Source organism: Bubalus kerabau, chromosome 1 (genome assembly GCF_029407905.1).
Source record: "Bubalus kerabau isolate K-KA32 ecotype Philippines breed swamp buffalo chromosome 1, PCC_UOA_SB_1v2, whole genome shotgun sequence".
Lineage (NCBI taxonomy): Eukaryota > Metazoa > Chordata > Mammalia > Artiodactyla > Bovidae > Bubalus > Bubalus kerabau.
The window spans coordinates 87,741,858-87,764,174 of NC_073624.1; positions in this window are offsets into that span (position 1 = coordinate 87,741,858).

The window sequence follows — 22,317 nt, forward strand, 5'->3', positions numbered from 1 at the left end:
ATTCTGTAATACTAAATGTTGTGACATTTAAATTTAAATTTTAAACCACTGGAGATGGTATCGTGGGAGATACTGGAAGACAACAGTCTGATTATTTTAATTAAGTATTTTTAGTAAAAATACTAAGCTTCCCCCCTTTCTTGAGAACTACAAAAGGGATGATCAGGCAGCCAACCTTAAAGAGGACCCCCTAAACAAAGGACAAGTATGAGATGCAGCCATGTAATTCAGAGTTAATTTTGGATTCAATTCATTAGCTGTAAAGATAATGGTTTGAAGAAAAATTTGCCTGTTCCTGCAGAGATGGAAAATGGGATAGCATGTGAATAAATGATTCTAATAGCTGGGATGATTTATCTTTAGGAGGTAGGAGCATTCTATCTCTAAAGAAAGTCTGCCCATTAATTAAAATTGTTATGGAGATGTACAAAGAAGATTAAAATAGCTAAAAGCCACAGTATCGGTGGGCCTAAAACCAATGTCTTGGAAAATAAAGAAACTTCCCGAAGACAGGGACTCATAATCTACAGATATTAAAAGAAGAGAGGTTTCTAGATGCCAGGATGAGCTGGAATCTTAAGGTGCTGGGGAAGAAGATGAGGCCAAGGTCACTGACTTTCAAGTTGAACCCCTAAGTGGTACAAGCAGGCATCTATTAGTTTGTACATGTTATTTCACTCATTGTGTAGATATCAACACAGCTGCTTATTTCTGCTCCTATCTGCTGGGGCTTTTTACTACATCAGAAGTCAGGTTTGTAGACAGTGAAAATGTCATCACATTAAAAACAATCTGCTCCACATGTGTGAGATAATGGGATTGGGGGTTAATGAGCTCATGTCTGGGATATCGATCCAAATGTGAATAACTTGTAATTGGCCATCACTCAATGCCAGCTTATAACAGTCCAGGCTACATGAATGGGATACTTTATTCACTGAAATACAGAACCACAAAAACCAAAACCTGCTCACAGAATTGGCCAATTGCCAAACATCTCCCATCTTCCCTTTCCCCTCACTCCCCTACTGCCAGTTAAATACGAAATTATAGGAAAATACAAGATAATACATAGACACATCATAAATCTTGGCTGAGCAGGCTCTACGTATACAATGGAAAAGCTGTGATTTATGACATAGCAAGACTCCTTCTTTTTCACCAGTAAGCATTGCTTTCATTATCTTGCTATCACAAACCCAGGTTTCAAAAGATTTGATCTCCACATACTAAGGTTATTTAAAACAAGAATGTTTTAAATAATGCCCCATCCAGCTCTAATTTCCTACAGTTCTATCTATGGCACCACCCTTTTAGAGGAAGATCCTAAGAATATTATTTACACACCATACATATATACAATAGAATACTACTCAGCCATAAAAAATGATGAAATAATACCATCTGCAGCAACATGTATGCAACTAGAAATTATCATATTAAGTGAAGTAAGAAAGACAAATACCATATGATATCACTTATATGTGGAATCTTAAATATGGCAAAAAGGAACATATCTATGAAACAGACACAGATAACAGACTTGTGATTGCAAAGTGGGAGGGTGTTGGGGGAGGGGAGGAATGGGAGTGTGGGGTTAGCAGATGTAAACTATTAAATATAGGATGGATAAACAACAAGATCCTGTATAGCACAGGGAACTGTATTCAATATCTTATGATAAACCATAATGGAAAAGAATATAAAAAAAGACTGTCTACATGTGTATAGCTGAGTCACTTTATAGTGTACACTTTATATAGTACACATGACTGTACAGCAGAGATTGTCAAAAAAATAAAAATTTAAATTTAAAAAAAGGTAGGAACTGGAACCTGGTATCAGGAAATTCTATAGATGTTTATTATAAGTGGGCAAATATGTAGAAAGCAAAATCAGAAACCTTATTAGGCTCTGGAAATTCATATTTATTAGTCATGTATGTCAACTGTTTACCATATATGACCAATCATCATTCAGCACAATAATAATTATGTCTTTAAAATGCATGTGAATCAAAAAAATATATTATTCATAAACCAAAATACTATCTATAAATAGTAATGCTGGCAATTTATCGGTTAAATATCAAAGAACAGAGCCCCCAAAGCTAGAACTGGTAAGTTAACCGAAGGAAAGAAAGAATCCGGAGAAACATAAGGCATCAGCCTCTACTTGGTGGAGGCTTGAACAGCTGAGATGCCACATTGGGCCTCCTGAGCGTTAAAGAGCAGCAGATGTAAAGGACAGAACACAGCCTCAGAGTGGAGCTTAAAGGCTATGGCTATCATGTATTTGCTGTGTCATAACTGGGTAAGCCCTAAAGCTCTCTGAACCTTAGTCCTCATATCTACATGTACATGCCCTAAAACTCATTATGTGGACTGCAAAGATGATGATTGCTAAGGAACTTGTCATTTAGTAGGTACCCACTGAAAACTAATTTCCTTTCTTATCCAGTGTTGTTCAAGTCAATCCTTTCCTGGATTGTAATTACTATTAATCTTGAACTGAGGAAAGATCAAACATCTTAAAATGAAATGGTTCAAAGAAAAGTGCGCAGAACATGTGTGTGAATATATAGCTATTTGACAATGTGTGGCCACATTCATCCGTAGCTCATATAAAACACTTAATATGCTAGATAAATCCCTTCCTATGCTGCTATAGAATTGGGACTCTGAACTCTTACCCCCAAAAGTCACACTTCAGTCATGAGGATCAGATAAAAATGAAAAGCCCTGGTGAAAAGTCTGATGGAGTAGGAAATGGCAACCCACTCCAGTATTCTTGCCTGGAAAATTACATGGATGGAGGAGCCTGGTGGGCTGAAGTCCATGGGTTCACAGAAAGTCGGACACAACTGAACACGAAGAATCTGAAGTGGGGTTTGGATACTTTTGCACAAAGACCAACACTAGGGGGAGACTCTCTCCCTCCTCAGCTGAAAAAGGCTTGTAAATCTGCTTGCACCATCACCACCCCAGAGCCCTCTGCACATCTCCTGAATAATATCAAGTGCTATAATTGATGAATAGAGTTGGACAGGCAACAGACGCCACTTGTAGAATGAGAGAAAGAAGTCCAAAAACGTAACAAGATATTATTTTCCCAAAGTCATGCATAAAGTCTAAAAAAAGTAATAATGTAAAAGTCACAGCTAACATTACCAATTACCCAGCAATGTGTTTTTGTAACTATAATATTTTATTTTTCTTGGTATACAAGTGATATTTAATGGTTGACAGGATCAGTGATATTAATAGAACAATGAAAGTAATAATACCTAATGTATACAAACTTTATGCATACTTCTGTTTGTTAATTCTTCCAACCATTCATTGGTTGGTATATTAATATTTAATCAATTTCTCTATTAAAAATTAAAATCTAGAGAGGTTAAATGACTTTAAAAGCAGTCTAGAATAGTGGTTAAGAGCACAGATTGCAGAATCTAACTAGGTTCAAGCCTCAACTCTACCACTCACTAGCTGTGTGACCTGGAAAGTTAAGCAACCCTCTGTTCTTTATTTTCCCCATGTGTAAACTAAGATTAATAATAATACCTACCTCCTTGGATTGTTGTAAGAATGCAAAACACTTAAAATCAGTGCTTGGCACACTGTAAGCACTTAATACGTGTTTAACTATATGTGTTAGCCACTACATGACCCAACATCACATGCTTATTTTTATTAATTTATACCTCAGTTGGCTTCTCAGGTGATGCTAGTAGGAAAGAACCTGCCTGTCAATACAGCCAGTACAGTACAATATAATACAAATAGATTCAAGGGATTACATCTGATAGACAGAGTGCCTGAAGAGCTATGGATGGAGATTTGTGACATTGTACAGGAGGCAATGATCAAGACCATCCCCGAGAAAAAGAAATGCAAAAAGGCAAAATGGCTGTCTGAGGAGGCCTTACAAATAGCTGAGAAGAGAAGAGAAAGGCAAAGGAGAAAAGGAAAGATATATCCATTTGAATGCAGATATATCCATTTGAATCCAAAGAAAAGCAAGGAGAGATAAGAAAGCTTTCCTCAGTGATCAGTGCGAAGAAATAGAGGAAAACAATAGAATGGGAAAGACTAGAGATCTCTTCAAGAAAATTAGAGATACCAAGGGAACATTTCATGCAAAGATGGGCAAAATAAAGGACAGAAATGGTATGGACCTAATAGAAGCAGAAGATATTAAGAAGAGGTGGCAAGAATACACGGAAGAACCATTCAAAAAAGATCTTCATGACCCAGATAACCACAATGGTGTGATCATTCACCTAGAGCCAGACATCCTGGAATGTGAAGTCAAGTGGGCCTTAGGAAGCATCACTACAAACAAAGCTAGTGGAGGTGATTGAATTCCAGCTGAGCTATTTAAAATCCTAAAAGATGATGCTGTGAAAGTGCTGCACTCAATATGCCAGCAAATTTGGAAAACTCAGCAGTGGCCATAGGACTGGAAAAGGTCAGTTTTCATTCCAGTCCTAAAGGAAGGCAATACCAAAGAATGCTCAAACTACTGCACAATTGCACTCATCTCACATGCTAGCAAAGTACTGCTCAAAATTCTCCAAGCTAGACTTCAATAGTACGTGAACTGTGAACTTCCAGATGTTCAAGCTGGTTTTATTTTTATTTTATATATATATATATATATTTTTTTTGCCTGCTATGGGTCTTGGTTGTGCATGTGGAATCTAATTCCCTGACCAGGGATCAAACCTGAGCCCCCTGCATTGGGAGTATGGAGTCTTAGCCACTGGACCACCAAGGAAGTCCTCAAGCTGGTTTTAGAAAAGACAGAGGAACAGAGATCAAATTGCCAACATTCGCTGGATCATCAAAAAATTAAGAGAGTTCCAGAAAAACATCTACTTCTGATTTACTGACTACATCAAAGCCTTTGACTGTGGATTACAACAAACTGTGGAAAATTCTTCAAGAGATGGAAATACCATGCTACCTGACCTGCCTCCTGAGAAATTTGTGTGCAGGTCAAGAAGCAACAGTAATGAAACAAAAGATTGGTTCCAAATTGGAAAAGGAGTTTGTCAAGGCTATATATTGTCACCCTCCTAATTTAACTTATATGCAGTGTACTTATATGCATCATGTGAAATGCCAGGCTGGATGAAGCACAAGCTGGAATCAAGACTGCCAGGAGGAATATCAATAACCTCAGATACACAGATGACACCACCTTTATGACAGAAAGTGAAGAGGAACTAAAGAGTCTCTTGATGACAGTGAAAGAGGAGAGTGAAAAAGCTGGCTTAAAACTCAACATTCAAAAAATTAAAATCATGGCATCCGGTCCCATCAGTTCATGGCAAATGAAACAATGGAAACAGTAACAGGCTGTATTTTCTTGGGCTCCAAAATCACTGCAGATGGTGACTGCAGCCATGAAATTAAAAGACGCTTGCTCCTTGGAAAAAAAGCTGTGACCAACCTAGACAGCATATTAAAAAGCAGAGACATTACTTTGTCAACAAAGGTCCATCTAGTCAAAGCTATGATTTTTCCTGTAGTCATGTAAGGATGTGAGAGTTGGACCATAAAGAAAGCTGAACGCTAAAGAACTGATGCTTTTGAACTGTGGTGTTGGAGAAGACTCTTGAGAATCCCTTGGACTGCAAGGAGATCAAACCAGTCAATGGTAAAGGAAATCAATCCTGAATAATATTGGAAGGACTGATGCTGAAGCTGAAGCTCCAATACTTTGGCCACCTGATGCGAAGAACTGACTCATTGGAAAAGACCCTGATGCTGGGAAGGAGTGAAGGCAGGAGGAGAAGGGGACAATAGAGGCTGAGATGGTTGGATGGCATCACTGACTCGATGGACATGAGTTTGAGCAAGCTCTGGGTGTTGGTGATGGACAGGGAAGCCTGGCGTGCTGCAGTCCATGGGGTCACAAAGAATCGGACATGGTTGAGCAACTGAACTGAACTGAAGAGATGTGCGTTCGACCCCTGGGTCAGGAAGATCCCCTGGAGGCGGGCATAGCTACCCACTCCAGTATTCTTGCCTGGAGAATCCCATGGACAGAGAAGTCTGTCAAGGTACAGTCCATAGGGTCGCAAAGAGTTGGACACGACTGAAGTGACTGAGTGTGCACACACACCCACATCCATCAGTCACTTAATTACCACCTGTGTCAGCACAGTCTTAGGCACTGGGGGAAAGCTATGCCAAAGATCTTATATTTTGTTAGGAAAGACATTATGTAATCCTTGTAAGATGTGATGAGTTTAATGGTGGAGGAAGTGGATGCCGTGCAGATCACAGGGGAGAGAGGTTAGTACCAGGTAAGTGATGGGTAATGCCAGAGCCCAGACTGGACATCAGCAAACATCAGCATCTCCAGAAAGGGATTCTTGTCAATAGCTCTGAAGGTATTTTCAAGGTTTATGGAGGGAGACGACTCTAAGAATAGTAATAGCTAATGCTAACTCTGAAATTCTCTGGCCAAATCAATTGACTTTTGGGATTCCATTTCTTGATACAAAAAACGCCACTCTCCTTAAGGTTGTTCTGGAAAGAATTAAAGTTACTATGCGATGTAAAATATCATGTATGAAACGAGTTGCCAGTCCAGGTTCGATGCACGATACTGGATGCTTGGGGCTAGTGCACTGGGATGACCCAGAGGGATGGTATGGGGAGGGAGGAGGGAGGAGGGTTCAGGATGGGGAACACATGTATACCTGTGGCGGATTCATTTTGATATTTGGCAAAACTAATACAATTATGTAAAGTTTAAAAATAAAATTAAAAAAAAAAATAAAGTTACTATGCGAGATTCCATTTTTTGTGAAGAATTTTTTTGTGAAACCTGGCAGTCAGATCAGTGGATAACTGTCAGATCACCAAACACCTTTTCTAAGAAGAGATTATGTCAAAGCAGAAAACACAGAGCAGCACCAGGAGTGTTCTCCATAGTGTCCCACATCCAGGAAATGGGGTTCTTGTCTGGTGGCTTCCAAAGCTCTCACTACTAAGAACACCTTTTCCTACTTATCCATCAAGAACTCTGTGTTTTTAAAGCTACCATGTTGAATATATTCAGTAAAAATAAATTCTCTATTGTGACTCATTGGAGAGCATTTCATGAATGTAAGATGCAAGTGTTACCATCCTGAGCTATATAATCCAACAAAATAAAATAAAAATTTACCATAACACACTTATTGAAGAAAAATAGGAAAATAGAGAAAAGAGGAAAGGAATGGGAATGCCACCTGTAATTCAATCACCACTGTAAGATTTTGACACATTTCCTTTCAATCTTTATTTTAGGCATTGTTTTTCTTAAAGTAGTTGAGATCATACTGTATATTCCTAAGGCAAATAAAATGGACATTTCTCTAGGTACAGGTGAAGAGCAATTGGGTACCATTTGCCCTTCCCAAACTGTCCCCTCACCACACCCTGAGACTCTGTACCACCCTGCAATACCCTTATCATAGCACTTCCAACAATGTACTAAGTTAATCTATTACTAGATGTAATTCTCCCTCTGCTATGGTCTGAATGTGTCTACCCAATATTCATATGTTGAAACCTAATCCCCAAAGTGATGGGATTTGGAGGTGGACTCTTTGGGAGGTGAACAGATCATGACAGTGGGGTCCTCACAAATGGGATTACAGCTCTTCTTATAAGAGAAACCTCAGAAAAATCCTTTGCCCCTTCATCAAGTAAGGTGACAGCAAAAAGGTAGCATCTCTGAATCAAGAAGTGGGCCCTCACCAGATATGGAATCTGCCAGCAACTCTATCTTGGATTTACCAGACTTTATAATGTGGTGCTGGAGAAGACTCCTGAGAGTCCCTTGGACAACAAGATCAAGCCAGTCAATCTTAAGAGAAATCAACCCTGAAAACTCATTGGAATGACTGGTGGCGAAGCTGAAATTCCAGTATTTTGGTCATCTGATGTGAACAGCTGACTCATTGGAAAAGTCCCTGATGCTGGGAAAGAATGAGAGCAGAAGGAGAAAAGGGCATCCAAGGATGAGATGGTGGTATGGCATCACCAATGCAATGAACATGAACTTGATCAAACTTGGGGAGATTGTGAAGGACAGAGAGGCCTGGTGTGCTGCAGTCCATGGGGTTGCAAAGAGTCGGACCCGACTGGGTGACTGAACAACAGTAACTGTGACAAATAAATGTATATTGCTATAAGTGACCCCATGTATGATATTTTTTTTGTTAGAACAGCCTGAATTGGACCAAGACACCCTCTGTACTATCAAACTGTGTCTTACTCTTCTCCATACCCCAGGACTCTGCAACTTAGCTGACATAGAGTATACATTCGATACTATTTTGCTGAATTAAACTGTGATAGATAGATAGATAGGAACCCTACTACTGCCTTGGCATATCACAAAAGGTTTGGTTCAGTTCTTTTATTTCACAGATGAAAAAATGAAAACCAGTGTGGCCTAAGGGACAGAAGTTTCCATGTAGGACTAGGTGATCAACAAAAAGCAACAGATGACAGCAGAAGCTGGTACATGTTGGAATTCCTTCACTTTAAGATAACCACTGTTCATAAGTGGCCATCTTTCATGCAATTTGCACAAATAGGATAACATATAATATTTATAAAATTGTAGTCTTTTCATAAACTAGTCATATACAGATATGAGAGATGGACCATAAAGAAAGGTGAGCATTGAAGAACTGATGCTTTTGAACTGTGGTATTGGAGAAGACTCCTCAGAGTCCCTTAGACTGCAAAAATATCAAACCAGTCAAACCTAAAGAAAATCAACCCAGAATATTGATTGGAAGGACTGATGCTGAAGCTGAAGCTCCAATACTTTGGCCACCTGATGTGAAGGGCCAACCCATCAGAAAAGAACCTGATGCTGGGAAATATTGAAGGCAGGAAGAGAAGGGGATGATAGAGGATGAGATGGCATCACCAACTCAATGGTGATGAGTTGGAGCAAACTCCAGGAGATGGTGAAGGACAGGGAAACCTAGCTTGCTGCAGTCCATGTGGTTGTAAACAGCTGGACATGACTGAGCAACTGAACAACAGGCATCTTTTTTTTAAACTTCCCCCTCCCTCGGTCCTTCCCTCTCTATTAGACATCCCTCTGCTTCATCTGAACTCCCATGTAACCAGTGTTAATGAACTGCTTTGTATCATTTCATGACACTTACATGCTGCTAGAAACATTAACAAACATAAATACATATATGACATGCAGTTGTCATCTGTTTTTCAAAATCAGATGGGATCATACTAAGTATAAATATACTTCTCTAGATCTTGCCTTTTATGTCCAAGTCTACTGGTTTTGACCTACCTGCTCTGAAGTGGGTCCTGTGGTCAGATGTTACACTGTCCTGGGTTTCATGCCTGCAGATCAGGCATTTTGTAAGTTCCTAGATAAGTTTTGGCTGCAGCTTTGCAGATAGGAAAGGCAAACCCATACTGAGAACATGGCATCTGTATCTGTGAGGACAAATCACTGGCTTTTCCAGGAGAAAAGGAACCTAGTGTAGTTGAATTGCCACCAAGGTGCTGGTAGTCTTCTTGAGGAACTGTGTTCATTCTTTTCTTTCCAGGCGGCCACTGGCCACAGCCCAGATTTCTAACAACAACTCTAAGCAGCAAATTTGTGCCATCCCCTGAGATCCTTGCCAGGGTTAAACCCCATGTACTGAGAAAGTTTCCTAAGGCCAGTGAATTCTTATTTATTCAGTTTTATGTCTGCCTCCTTGATTCAGTTCAGTTCAGTTCAGTTCAGTCGCTTGGTCGTGTCCAACTCTTTGCAACCCCATGAATTGCAGCATGCCAGTCCTCCCTGTCCATCACCAACTCCCGGAGTTCACTCAGACTCATGTCCATCGAGTCGGTGATGCCATCCAGCCATCTCATCCTCTGTCGTCCCCTTCTCCTCCTGCCCCCAATCCCTCTATTCCCAGGCAGACTGCCCTGGCCCCTGCCAGCATGTGCTAGTTAGCCTCTGCAGTTCCTTGGAGGTGTAATCTTTCCTTCCTTATCAGGCCTAGCACAACCCCAGGGAGTTTCTGCTGGGAATTCACCTCATTATCACACTGGCGTTCAGGAGAGGAGCAGGGCTACTCCTTAGAGAGGCACGTGCTGCCTTGTTGAGGCGAGTCTCTGCAGTGTCTTCCCACACAGGGAAGGGCTTGCTCCCTTCATAGAGACAGGTAGGCCAAAACTTTTGTGGGTTCAAAGGAGTCTACAGAGCAAGAATCCTTGTAAGCCTCCACCTAGATGTCCTTGTCACACATATCAGAGTCCTAAACTTTCCCAACTCTGCCCTTAGTGCTACAGACCTGGCTTGTTGAGTGTCCAAAGGTTTACCAAGCTCCTTGATTTTAACTAGCAAGTTCTGCACTTGCTTCTCATCTCCACTTCCACTGGCCTCTCAAAACCTGCAAAAAGCTTCTACGGAGAGGCCCTCAAGCTCTCGCATTTAGCCTTTAGAGTTTTAACAACCCTCAGCCTCTCATATCTCTGCAGAGCATTAATACAACCTCTAAACATCAACCAAAGCCAATGCCCTTATTTGCATTTTAAACATCTGACACATCAAGGGTGTTCCCATTCACCAGGTGGCCAACAGGGTAATTTTTAGCAATTGGGCTGCCACCTGTATACCTGTATAAGGACTCTCCGTTTCCTACAGGTTACATGGTGTGAATGAACAACACCTCCACCCCACAAGATGTCAACATCCTAATCACCAGATCATGTAAATACACTTTCCTACATGGCAGAAAGGAATTTGCAAATGTGATAGAACTACAGGGATTAACCTGGATTATATACTGGTGGATCCAATGTAATCACAAGAGACTCTAAAACTGAAAGATGAAGACAGGAGAATCAGAGTTAGAGAGAGATTTGAAGATGTTATGCTACCAGCTTTGAAGATGGAGAAAACATTTGCTGAATAATTAGAAAGACAGAACATCTTTGCACATGCCATTTGCCCTTCAGTTGTGTAGACTGCCAGTCCGTAGGCTTAGTCCACAGGTTTAGTCCATAGTTAAGAGTTAAGTGAAAATATTCAAAATGACCAGAAATAATGTGCTTCCTACTAGCAAATTAAAAATACATGATATTAAAAAGAACATTTATTGAGGTTTTTTTCTTTAAGTATAAGGTTTAAAAAAAATTAGGAAGAAGAAAAGCAGGTGTAGGCTAAAGTAAAAATTCCTGATTTTTTTCCAACACATGTCTCATGTGTAACATTTAGTCACAGTGGGTTACAAGTTTCTGCACAGAATGTGGTTTCTGGGTATAGCTCCACCCTTTGTTTTCTTCTTCTGCTGCTGCTGCTGCTAAGTCGCATCAGTCGTGTCCGACTCTGCGTGACCCCATGGACGGCAGCCCACCAGACTCCCCCGTCCCTGGGATTCTCCAGGCAAGAACCCTGGAGTGGGTTGCCATTTCCTTCTCCAATGCATGAAAGTGAAAACTCAAAATGAAGTCGCTCAGTCATGTCTGACTCTTAGCAACCCCATGGACTGCAGCCTACCAGGCTCCTCCGTCCATGGGATTTCCCATAATATCTAGATATTTAAAAGTAAAACCTGACTCAGTAGTCAGGCTTTGACTATATTTGATGTGTACATATTTTGTTACTAGAAATAATGACAAAATTAGCCAAAATTATTATAGTTACATTTAATTTCATATCACTGAGTTATTTTAATAAGAACCATAAAAAATGATATTTACCTGGAGGAAATACTTTTAAATGTTTATTGCAGAGCCTAACACTCAGAATACTCAATACATTTTAGATGATATTATTATTGTTGTTTTTGAAAGTAACAACTACCAATTACATGTAGATATTTCATAGTCGGGATAATCTGTACCCATAAGAGTAACTTCTGGGTCCTTCTGTGTCCTTGCCACATGTTCTCCGTCCACCTCTGATGTCAGCTATGGAGAGTTACATGCCTGCTCTCCCACCTCATGCTACAAGTATTCCATCTCAAATGGGATTCTGCATTCAGCATTCTGCACTATACTTTGGAGCTTATTTGTCTGGGCATGAGGAATACAGCCTGAACATGCAGGGCAGGTAGAGCTTATGAGGAAACCCTCAACTGATAGGGAGCAGGAACCACTGTCTTTCAGGAGGACAATTCTGGGTGGCATTCTGTTAGCTGTTCAGGTGATCTCAGTAGAACTGCCCTCCTCACAATGGTCCCAGCAAACTACTCCTCCTGACCTGACTCATGCCCAACTCCCTCACTCCTGCTTCCTAGGATCACCCCCTAAACAAACCACCTGCATCCAATTCCTTATCTCAGCTCGGCTTTCAAGGCAACCCACATTAAGGCATTCCACTCTCTAGCTCTAGGTAATTTCCAGAAATATAAACTGGAACCACTTTAGATGGGTGGTCCCTGATGTAAAGCAAAATCAGATTATCCTTATTTTACATTAAAAGATATTTTAAATGGAAGGAGAGAACATTTTCAGATAGGACATTTTATAAAAAAAAGTTCATTATATTCTGGGAACCCTTAAAAAAGATGTTAGCAAATAATTATGCTTAAAATTAGTAGAGAAGAGACAAAAGAGAGAGAAAAGCCAAGGCTTTCAGCAACCTGGATCATTATTCCCATATTCAGCATTGATGAGTCAGGTCATCACTGATCCCTGTTCAATTCTTTCTGTTGCAGGCCTTTAAGGGAATTTTCTATGTAACTTCTTGGATGTCTGATCAATTCAAGCCTGAGCTTTTTGGCTGAATGGGGTCCTGGCAACGTTCCAAAAGCTGATGGACAATTTGTAGTGGCCATATCACAGGTATTTGACTGCATGTCCAATGATGTGGTGGAAATAGCCAGCATTCCTGAGAACATTTAAGTCCCTTAACAATTGTGAGTGACACAACAAAATTAGAATACCATAAAGCCCTAAAGAGATCAAGTGACCAAGAAAAAATACTCAGATCTGTTTGAGTAATTGCCTTGAGAGCATTGACCATATAACATTTTATCCAACAGGTACATTTAGAACATTTACTACGATATAACAGTTAACAGTTACAGAGCAGTTTTACATGAATTATTTGTAAACATCCCAACATAACCTATAGGATGGGCATTATTCTCTCTACTTCACAGATGATGCAACTGAGACCCAAAAAAGTATTTAGCATTAGGAAGGTGCTCTATGCACATTGGTGAATGAACGACATACCTGACATCAGATCAAATATTCTAATTCTCAATCCTCTGCTCTTTCCCCTACTTCCTGCTATCTAGTTAGACAGGACCAAGTACCGCCTCTAACAGGAAATGCCAGTGAAAAGTCCTTGTTCTCTGCCTTAAAGACTCATAATCTCATTGTGGAGCAAAAACAAGTGCCATACATAATGGAGTGAATAGACTCTCTGTCACAAGGTTTACAGAGAGAGCGATGAACGCCAGCTTATTAGGGGAGGTTAGGGGAGGCTTTCTAGACAGGAATAGGAGTGAAGCTGCATCTTGAAGGATGGTGAGGATTTTCATGGGGCAAAATCATTACAACCAGTTAGGAGGACGTTGAGGAGATAACAGCTTTGGATTTCAAAAGCCTAACAGGTATTGGTTTTTTATTAACTATTTGATATTCTTTAATGTGCTTTCAGTTTTATTTACTACAGTGGGTAGCTCAGCTGGTAAAGAATCCACCTGCCAGGCAGAAGACCCCACTTCAATTCCTGGGTCGGGAAGTTCCCCCAGAAAAGGGATAGGCTACCCACTCCAGTAATCTTGGGCTTCCCTGGTGGCTCAGACGGTTAAGAATCTACCTGCAATGTGGGAGACCTGGGTTGGAAAGATCCCCTGGAGAAGGGAACAACTATCCACTCTATTACTCTGGCCTAAAGAATTCCATGGACAGAGGAGCCTGGCAGACTACAGTCCATGGGGTCTCAAAGAGTCAGACACAACTGAGCGACTTCCACTTAAAGTTTTTATGAACTACACATATCTTAAGTTCTTTACTTAAATCACTTCTCAGTTATCAAGGGATCAATTAGCTCAGTTTCATGATTTCCAACCTTTTTGAGCCTGTGGCCCAAGAATCTTACATGGAAGCCAAATACTATATAAAGAGGAGCTATTTTGGTAGAAGAAGGTTGAATATAGGTGATTAAAGACCAATGTAAAGGAGGTTGTTCACACAAGGCAAGGCCTACCAGCCACCATTCTGCTATGTTAGACAAGATACACATATCACTTTATGTCAAGCTAGGTAAAGAGAAACTACCTCATTAATTTAGCTGAGAAAATAAGATATAAGGACCTGGTTTGATGGTGTTGGAGTACTGAAAGGCAAAAGGGAATCCAAGGCAACACAAGAGAGGGTAACTTCTCTCCCTTAGGGCTCAGGAAACAAAGGGAGAAGGTGGGAGTGTTTAAAGCCTCTGGTGTTAGAAGAAGCACCCCACCGAGCTGGTACTCAGACCTCAGGGGAGGGGACTCTGCTCTGACGATCCTAGTACCTCTGATGTGGGATGATGAGGCAAGTTCCGGGGGAGCCAATGACAAAGTTGGGGACTGGAACAAACTGCCATTGAGAGGATGAAGGGCCATTGCTGGGGTGACTCTGGTGGTACCAACAAAAAAAGACAGAAGGACCAAGTCCCCCTTTCCTGCTCCTGCCTTCCAGTCTCCTCTAGTGTCTCCTGTTGGTGGGACTCAACAGGAGCCAGCTGGTGGAGAAAAAAAGTGGTGTGCAGAGTCCCAACCCCAGCATCATAGAGCCAAGAGTCAAAGGGTAGAGCTGAGAAACAGATTCATAACAAATATAATGACAAGAAGGATTGGACAAGGTAACAAAGGTGGATCTGCCCTGAAGTTTTATGGCTGTTGGAGAAATAATTCAGAGTTTATGTCTCACAGATTGTAGACCAGGTGTTCTATCTTATCTCTGAAGAACAAGATATTGTACATTCAACTGAGCACGAAGCTTAAGTTAGTAGGCACAACTATTCACAGAAACATACCAGGGCAACGGGATGAAGGACCAACATAGAGCCTCAAATTCTGAAATATCTCACTTTTCCATATTTCCTGGCTCAGAAGTTATTAATAAGTAGTGATTTATTCTCTTCTTTACATATATTCTTTCTCTTCAGACAGCTTTATTTTCTGCAAGTTACATGCGTAAGGATGGACAAATTAGTGATACAGCCACTAACTGCAAGTCTATTAAATGTACTATTTTCCCCATCTGTGAAATTGGGATGATTAATCACAGAAATGAGGGTTCTCATTAGTGATTATCATTCATTCATCCAACAAATGTATTTTAACAACTACCCTATGCCAGATATTGTTTCAGGGGCAGAGGTTAAAACACTGAATGAAGTAGACAAAGCACCCCTAACAGTTAGGAGCCGGAATATCTCTAAGGAATGGAAAGTCCCACTCCAGTGACTACCAAAGAGTGTTCCATGATTTTCACTTAAGAAATCACAAGTGAAACAGCCAGAACTGTAGGATGTGCTGTGAGGCCATCAGGGACCCAGTTTCCTTCCACCTTTCTGCTCAGCTCCTCATCAGGCTGGTTTAGTATGCCTGCTTGCTGTTTCATGATCATCATCACGCTGTCAGGAATTGTATCTACATTCCAGTCAAGCAGGAGGAAGGGAGAAGGATGTGGCAATGCCTGTGTTAGAAAAGTGAAGGCTTCCCAGAAATCTCGAACAGACTTCTGCTCATGTCATTGACCAGAGCTATAGCTGGCTGTAACAGGGTCACTGCAAGCTGTAAACCAATGTCAGGGTGAACATTTTTGCTGGGCATATTTCCACACCAAATAAAACTGGAAATCTGCTGGTAAAGGAGAAAGGGCACTGGGTAATTCTCTAGCAGTGTCCACCACAGCCCCTGCATCATGGAGCTTATATTCCAGTTTAGTGGACTGTATCACTAGGGTTTTGCAGTTGCAACCACTGGAGTCAACAGAAGAGGAATTTGTTCGAAGGATGTGGACCAGCTCACAGAATTGAAGGGACATTGGAGAGTCATGTCATAGAAAGACAGGAAGCACAACACCCTCTGAGTGGTCTTGTTCAGTGACAGTGGTTTGATAAATGAACCCCAACCACAAAAGATGTGATGCAAATCTTACAAGAGGACTCCAAGTGCTGGCTTGAGTCCTAGCAACCCTGCCACATCTGCACACAATGGGAGAGGTAGTTCCCCAAAAGAGAATAAGGGAGCACTCACCAGGAAAAGGGGTCAGGGAGCTGAGCAGGTCAATGGCTCCAGGATATTGACCAAGAGACTGATATTTGTGAAAGGATTTCAGTTTTCCAGATAACAAATTCTCAAGTGCTATTAAGCACTGTAAAATTCTTAATACTGTACCTTGATCTTAAAACCACATTTGCTCCTATTCTTTAATACCTCAGGAAAATCTAATTTTCACTTTTCTAAACTGAATCAGAACTGCAAAAAAAAGCTTGCACTAAAAGGAAAACAGACAGCAGAAGATTTGCTATCTTTTGGTAACATTTTATATAAAGATTCTCCTGAATGTAGGTTAGGGAGCTATTAAAAAATTAAATAAGGGAAGAGCATCACTACTGCTATTTGACTTGAAGATGTTCACAGCAAGACAACATAAAATCAGAATTTTATAGTGTTGCCTGAAAATAACACCATACCTTGAACTAGAAGCTCATAGGCAGATCAGGCCATTAAGGACTATTACCCATGTTATTACTGCTAAAATATTTATATATTATAATTCCGTAATAAGGTATTTCCAAAGAAAATAATGTTGGCTTAGAATGCATCTATTAGTAAAGCCATTCCAGCATGGTGTTGTTTGAAAATCTCTGCAGAAGCAAAAGCCAAAAACGTCAAACAATTGTTAGAAGTTTGGATTTTGCCCCTCTAAATGCCTTTTTCCTGAACTTTGAAAACTGTTACAGCAAATGAAGACCTAGAAAATTAAGCACAAGTGTGAAATTTGTTAAAAATAAGAAAATTTATATGTCAAAGTGCCACTGTTATTCACATTCTTTTTCTATGGTAAAATTATTTCAACTTTGAATCAGTTTTGAAGTCTTCCTTCAGTTCAGTTCAGTCGCTCAGTCGTGTCCGACTCTTTGCGACCCCATGAATCACAGCACGCCAGGCCTCCCTGTCCATCACCAACTCCCGGAGTTCACTCAAACTCACATCATTCAAGTCAGTAATGCCATCCAGCCATCTCATCCTCTGTCGTCCCCTTCTCTTCCTGCCCCCAATCCCTCCCAGCATCAGAGTCTTTTCCAATGAGTCATCTCTTCACATGAGGTGGCCAAAGTATTGGAGTTTCAGCTTTAGCATCATTCCTTCCAAAGAAATCCCAGGGCTGATCTCCTTTAGGAGGGACTGGTTGGATCTCCTTGCAGTCCAAGGGACTCTCAAGAGTCTTCTCCAACACCACACTTCAAAAGCATCAATTCTTCGGTGCTCACCTTTCTTGGTGAGCAAAACCATAGCCTTGACTAGACAGACCTTTGTTGGCAAAGTAATGTCTCTGCTTTTGAATATACTATCTAGGTTGGTCATAACTTTCCTTCCAAGGAGTAAGCGTCTTTTAATTTCATGGCTACAATCACCATCTGCAGTGTTTTTGGAGCCCCAAAAAATAAAGTCTGACACTGTTTCCCCTGTTTCCCCATCTATTTCCCATGAAGTGATGGGGCCAGATGCCATGATCTTCGTTTTCTGAATGTTGAGTTTTAAGCCAACTTTTTCACTTTCTTCTTTCATCAAGAGGCTTTTTAGTTCCTCCTCACTTTCTGCCATAAGGGTGGTGTCATCTGCATATCTGAGGTTATTGATGTTTCTCCTGGCAATCTTGATTCCAGCTTGTGCTTCTTCCAGCCCAGCGTTTCTCATGATGTACTCTGCATAAGGGTTAAATAAGCAGGGTGACAATATACAGCTGTGACATACTCCTTTTCCTATTTGGAACCAGTCTGTTGTTCCATGTCCAGTTCTCACTGTTGCTTCCTGACCTGCATATAGGTTTCTCAAGAGGCAGGTCAGGTGGCCTGGTATTCCCATCTCTTTCAGAATTTTCCACAGTTTATTGTGATCCACATAGTCAAAGGCTTTGGCATAGTCAATAAAGCAGAAATAGATGTTTTTCTGGAACTCTCTTGCTTTTTCCATGATCCAGCAGATCTTGGCAATTTGATCTCTGGTTCCTCTGCCTTTTCTAAATCCGGCTTGAACATCTGGAAGTTCACGGTTCACATATTGCTGAAGCCTGGCTTGGAGAATTTTGAGCATTACCTTACTAGCATGTGAGATGAGTGCAATGTGCAGTAGTTTGAGCATTCTTTGGCATTGCCTTTCTTTGGGATTGGAATGAAAACGGACCTTTTCCAGTTCTGTGGCCACTGCTGAGTTTTCCAAATTTGCTGGCATATTGAGTGCAGCACTTTCACAGCATCATCTTTCAGGATTTGAAATAGCTCAACTGGAATTCCATCACCTCCACTAGCTTTGTTCGTAGTGATCATTAGGTGACTCAAAAATATTTATTGAACTTGCCTAGTAGGGCTCCTATGTCCATGGAATTTTCCAGGCAAGAATACTGGAGTGAGTAGCCATTTCCTTCTCCATGGGATCTTCCTGACTCAGGGATTGAACCTGAGTCTCCTGTGTCTCCTATATTGTAGGCAGAGTCTTTTATCTGCTGAGCCATCAGGGAAGGCTTAGTAGGGCAGACACTACTCGTTTATTTGATAGTCATTCTCCTTTTGATCCTTCCTAATACAATCCCATATTTTTCAAGATATCAGTGTGTTCTGCTAAAATAGTAACCTGCCAGACTCAATTGCAACTAGGTGTTACCATGTGTTCAGGTCTAGACAATAAGAAGGAAAAGGGAAGAATTTGTTTTTTAAAAAGAGGAGAGAATCCCCTGGTGAAGAAAATGACAACCCACTTCAGTATTTTTGCCAGGGAAATCCCATGGACAGAGGAGCCTGGTGGGGCTACAGTCCATGGGGTTGCAAAAGAGTGAGGCATGATTTAGCAACTAAAGCAACACAATAACACAGTCACTCTATTAAAAAAAGGAGCGAGTCATTTGGCAGTATCTTTGACTTCTCTGTATGGAATGCAGATGCAATTCCTGGAACAATGGCAGCCATTTTGCAACCAAGAGGATACAGCGATAAAGAAAAAGACATGTAACACTGAGATGTGAATATATTATGGAGATACCATACAAGCCCAGGACTGCCTATCTTCAGCCTTTATCCTGTATGACAAAGATTAACCTCTATTTCATTTGGGTATTGCAATCAGGTTCAGTTATTTGCAGCCAAGTGTATTACTAGGATATATGTACTACGTATCTAGCACTATATTGGACTCAGGAAATACAGCAGTAAGCAAGATGTGGTCCTTAGACTCAGATAACATTATTTAATGAGACAAACATTAAGTAAATAACAACAAAATGATTTAATGGCACCTGCTATGAAGTAAGTGCTGAGTTAGCTATATTAGCCCAAGTAAAGATGGTGGCCAAATATCTTTTTATTAATAAGGAAATGATATATAAACTGAGACTTGGGTAAATAGGAATTAACTGAGTGGAAACAATTGAAAAGAGATTTTCAAGGAGGAAAATGGTCCTCATGAATGAAATACGGAGAGTGAAAAAGACAGTCTACTTCATGAGGCTGGAGTAGTCAGACAAGAAAGTACAGGGCCTTTGGCCATGATAAGAATTTTAGACTTTTAGGGCAATGGAAAGTCATTGGTAGATGTGAAGTGATCAGATCTGAGTTGTGAAGGGATCAGCCTGGCTGCAGTATGAAGGAATAGGAGGGGAGCTAGAGTGCATGTGGAGAGTGAAAAGCTTATTGAGGTTGTCCAGATCAATTGTCTGCAAACTTCTTGCAATGGTCTGCTTTTATAAATAAAATTCTAATGGAACTCAGCTACATTTATGTGTAGCCTATGGCTGCTTTGTGCTACAATGGCAGAGTTGAGCAGTTGCCATGGACAATGTATGGTCAATATAGGCAAAAATATTCACTATCTGTCCCTTTACAAAACAAATATGTCAACCCCTCCTTTGGAAAAGAGAAGATAGTGGCTTGGACTAGTTTTTTAGGGATGTAGGAAACTGGACAGATCTGAGCTATATTTGAGATGTGCTGATGGGTAAAATATGGAAGCTGAAGGAAATAAAGAAGGGAAAATGACTTTAAACATAAGCATATAATAACAGAGAAAGAAGTTCAGGAGGGTTAAATGCAAGTGTTCTGTCTTGGAAATCTTGAGTTTAAATATCTAAGAAAGGGAGATATTATTGCCCTCGTCCCTCTCTAATTAGAATATGTAAATCCTATGTTATAGAAGCTTTCCTCGTGTAATCAGATTTTCTTGGTAAAAATCATACTCTTAATTGTTTCATATAGAAAGTCTTCCCAAATATAATTCAGATCCGTCCATTTATATTTAAAAATTAAGCAAAAGTTAAAAGAAATTGAGACAAATAGATTATAATAGAAGTTGTTCTGATGGTTTGAGAAAAGATATTTGCTCCTTCAGTTCAGTTCAGTCGCTCAGTCATGTCCAACTCTTTGCGACCCCATGAACCGTAGCACACCAGGCCACCCTGTCCATCACCAACTCCCGGAATTTACTCAAACTCGTGTCCAGTAATCAGTTCAGTTCAGTTTCTCAGTCATGTCCAACTCTGAGACCCCGTGGACTGCAGCACACCAAGCTTTCCTGTCCAAAACCAACACCCAGAGTTTACCCAAACTCACGTCCATTGAGTCGGTGATGCCATCCAGCCATCTCTTCCTCTGCTGTCCTCTTCTCCTCCTTTCTTCAATATTTCCAAGCATCAGAGTCTTTTCCAACAAGTCAGTTCTTCATATCAGGTGGCCATAGCTTTGGAGCTTCAGCTTCAGCATCAGTACTTCCAATGAATATTCAGGACTGATTTCCTTTGGAGGGACTCTCAAGACTCTTCTCCAAATGACAGTTCAAAAGAATCAATTTTTTGGTGCTCAGCATTCTTTACAGTCCAACTCTCACATCCATACATGACTACTGGAAAAACCATAGTTTTGACTAGATTGACCTTTGTTGGCAAAGGTTTGTCATAGCTTTTCTTCCAAGGAACAAGCATCTTTTAATTTCATGGCTGCACAGTCACCATCTGCAGTGATTTTGGAGCCAAATAAATAAATAAAGTGTGTCACTGTTTCCATTATTTCCCCATCTATTTGCCATAAAGTGACAGGACCACATGCCATGATCTTAGTTTTCTGAATGCTGAGTTTTAAGTCAACAATCCTCTTTACAATCCTCTTTACAATCCTCTTTCAATTTCATCAAGAGGCTTTTTAGTTCCTCTTCACTTTCTGCCATAAGGGTGGTGTCATCTGCATATCTGAGGTTATTGATATTTCTCCCGGCAATCTTGATTCCAGCTTGTGCTTCCTCCAGCCCAGCATTTCTCATGATGTACTCTGCATATAAGTTAAATAAGCAGGGTGATAATATACAGCCTTGACGTACTCCTTTTCCTATTTGGAACCAGTCTGTTGTTCCATGTCCAGTTCTCACTGTTGCTTCCTGACCTGCATACAGGTTTTTCAGGTGGCAGGTCAGGTAGCATGGTATTCCCATCTATAAAAATTAAGAATTTTCCACAGTTTGTTGTGATCCACATAGTCAAAGGCTTTGGCATAGTCAATAAAGCAGAAATAGATGTATTTCTGAAACTCTCTTGCTTTTTCGATGATCCAGTGGATGTTGGCAATTTGATCTCTGGTTCCTCTGCCTTTTCTAAAACCAGCTTGAACATCTGGAAGTTCACGTATTGCTGAAGCCTGGCTTGGAGAATTTTGAGCATTAATTTACTAGCATGTGAGATGAGTGCAATTGTGTGGTAGTTTGAGCATTCTTTGGCATTGCCTTTCTTTGGGATTGGAATGAAAACTGACCTTTTCCAGTCCTGTGGCCACTGCTGAGTTTTCCAGATTTGCTGGCATATTGAGTGCAGCACTTTCACAGCATCATCTTTCAGGATTTGAAATAGCTCAACTGGAATTCCATCACCTCCACTAGCTTTGTTCGTAGTGATGCTTTCTAAGGCCCACTTGACTTCACATTCCAGGATGTCTGGCTCTGGGTGAGTGATTCCACCATCGTGATTATCTGGGTCATGAACATCTTTTTGGTATAGTTCTTCTGTGTATTCTTGCCACCTCTTCTTAACATCTTCTGCTTCTGTTAGGTCCATGCCATTTCTG